Raw genomic sequence first — 3,028 nt, forward strand, 5'->3', positions numbered from 1 at the left:
AAATAAAGATTAATTTTGCTTATGGATGAAGAAATAAATATCCTATACTAAATTTAATATCAAAACCAAAAATGATAGTTCAAGAAAGGCAAAATAAAGAGTAATCTCACTCAAGAAAATGTATTCAAATATCCTAAACTAAATACTAGTAAATTGAATCTAGTAATGCATTAACATATTAAATTCAGCTTATTAAATATTAGTAATATTACTTTCCTATTAGGCTGGTCTCCTATTAGAAGTGCACAATTTATCATTTTTTATATAACCTAATTTATTAAATTTGTAGAAAAAACGTATGATTATTATAATTGAAGCAGAAAATACATTCAATAAAATTCAAGAATAGATGTGTATTTCCAAAGCTTTTTGGAAAACAGAAATTTTTTGAAAGCTTCCCCAGTAAAAATGTGAATAAAACTAGAGTGCCCCTTTCACCACTTCTATTCAACATCATAGTGAAGATCTAAATCAATCCAGTAAGGCAATGAAAAAAATACTGTTTTTTATTAATGTAACACCCAACTTTTTGTAAACCATATTTTTTTTGCATTTTATAATCAATGGCATCTTAGAATCAATAACAAATGCTAAAATACATAATTATTAGAATGGAAGAAATAACTTGTAAATAATAAGAAATGTTAGAAAAAAATTTTTATGTAGAAAACTCAAATGATTAATAGGAAGTTTTAGAAGTGAAAAGAGTTTAGCAAGGTACTAGATATAAAATTAACATTAAAAAGACAATTGGAAACTGGCTATGGTGGCTCATTTCTGTAATCCTAGCACTTTGGGAGGCTGGGGCGTGAGGATCACTTGAGTCCAGAAGTTTGAGACCAGCCTAGGCAACATAGAGAGACCCTATCTCTACTGAAGGAAAAAAGAAATTAGTCAGGCATGGTGGTACACTACTTGGAAGGCTGAGACAAGAGAGAGGATGGCTTGTAGCTTGTGGCTTGTGGTCTAGAGTTGAGGCTGAAGTAAGTTGTGATGGAGTCACTGCATACCAGCCTGAGTGGCAGAGCCAAATCTTATCTCAAAAAAAGGACAATTTTATTTCTATATACTGGTAATAACCAGTTAGAAAATTCATAAGAAGCCAGGCATAGTGGTTCATGCCTATAATCCCAGCACTTTGAGAGGCTGAGGCAGGCGGATCACATGGGGCCAGGAGTTCAAGACCAGCCTGGCCAACATGACAAAACCCCATCTCTACTAAAAATACAAAAATTAGCCTTGTATGGGGGTGCATGTTTGTAGTCTCAGTTACTTAGGAGGCTGAGGCACAAGAATCACTTCAACCCAGGAGGCGGAGGTTGCAGTAAGCCGAGCTTGTGACACTGCACCCAGCCTGGGTGACAAAGTGAGACTCTGTCTCAAAACAAAGGAAAATAAGAGAAAAGAAAGCTCATAAGAAATGGCATAAAAATAGAAGGTATTGATCCAGATCCAAGATGGCCATTTAGGAACAGCTCAGGATTGCAGCTCCCAGTGAAAGTGCAGAGAGTGAGTAGATGCCACATTTCCAGACAGATTTTTATTGCCCACAGACCAGGAGATTCCCAGGCTGAGGAGCCCCACAGGTCACCAGCGTGACTGTTTTGGCCGGCGCGACCATTTCAGTACCCACAACTATTTTGTCCCGCACGGCTGCTTTGCGGCGCCCCAGCACGGCAGTTCTTCGTCCAAAATACACTGGTCCGGGTGCCCTTTTAGCTGGCAATTGGAGCCCTGGGAAGGCACAGTCACCCATTCATCTGACTAAAAAGGAGTCTGAAACAGGGAGCCAGGCCAAGAGATTCCCAGGCAAAAACAAACAAACAAACAAACAAAAAGCCCCACGAATCTCAGTGCCACTGTTTCAGGTGGCACAGTGAGTCACCGCAGGGGAAATCAAATAGACCCCAGCACCTTTTCAACAGGTGACTGGAATATCTAGGAAAGAGTTGACCATTCAACTAAAAAACAAAAGGCTCTGAGGCAGAGAGCCAGGTGATCAGTCTCGGCTGCTCCCACCCCCACAAAAGAACAGCAATCAGAAACTCTTTGGATTGAGAGCTTCACAGCAAGCACAGCTGAACCCGGGACGGTCCAGCTCTGTGGAGGAGGAGCGTCTGCCATTGCCGAGGCAGCCTGCCATTGCCAAGGCAACCCGCCATTACAGTGAGAGTCCGCCATTACAGAGGTGGGCCACCAATGCCGAGACAGTTCTAACTACACCCATATAAACAGGACTGCAGGGAAGTTCACACGACAGCTGGGCAGAGCCCACACAAGCTCAGCAAAGCCTCTGCAGGCAGACAGTGACTAGGCTGCCTCATTGCTGCACAGAGCAGCCCTGAAAGAAAAAGGCAGCAGCACAATGGAAACTCATAAATAAAGCCCTAACTCCCTGGGACAGAGTACCTGGGGGGAAAAAAAAAGTGTTTATGAGTTCTGCTGCAGCAGACGTAAATGTACCTGCTCAGCAGCCCTGAATGAAAAACGGAGCACACAACTCAGCACTTGAGCTCATGTAAAGGACAGACTGTCTCCTCAAGCAGCTCCATGACCCCTGTATATCCAAAGACTCAGGTCATAAAGGAGAGATCAGACTGACATTTGTCAGGTATCCTTCTGGGACAAAGATAGCAGAAAAAGAAATTGGTAGCAATGCTTACTGTTCTGCAGCTGCTGCAGGTGATCCACAGGCAAGCAGGGCCTGGAGTGGACCTCAGCAGCCCTACAGCAAAAGGGCCAGACTGTTAGAAGGAAAACTAAGAAACAGAAATAACTTCATTATCAACAAATTGGATGTCCACTCAGAGACCCAACCTGAAAGTCAGCAACTACGAAGATGACAGGTGGATAAATCCACAAAGATGGGAAGAAACCAGTGCAAAAAGGATGAAAACACCAAACCAGAACAGCTCTCCTTCTACAAGGGTTCACAACTCCTCACCAGTAAGGGAACAAGACTGGATGGAATATGAGTGTGATGAAATGACAGAATCAGACTTCAGAAGGTGGGTAATAAGGAACTTCC

Source organism: Cebus imitator, unplaced genomic scaffold (assembly GCF_001604975.1).
Source record: "Cebus imitator isolate Cc_AM_T3 unplaced genomic scaffold, Cebus_imitator-1.0 Scaffold3, whole genome shotgun sequence".
In the NCBI taxonomy this organism is placed as follows: domain Eukaryota; kingdom Metazoa; phylum Chordata; class Mammalia; order Primates; family Cebidae; genus Cebus; species Cebus imitator.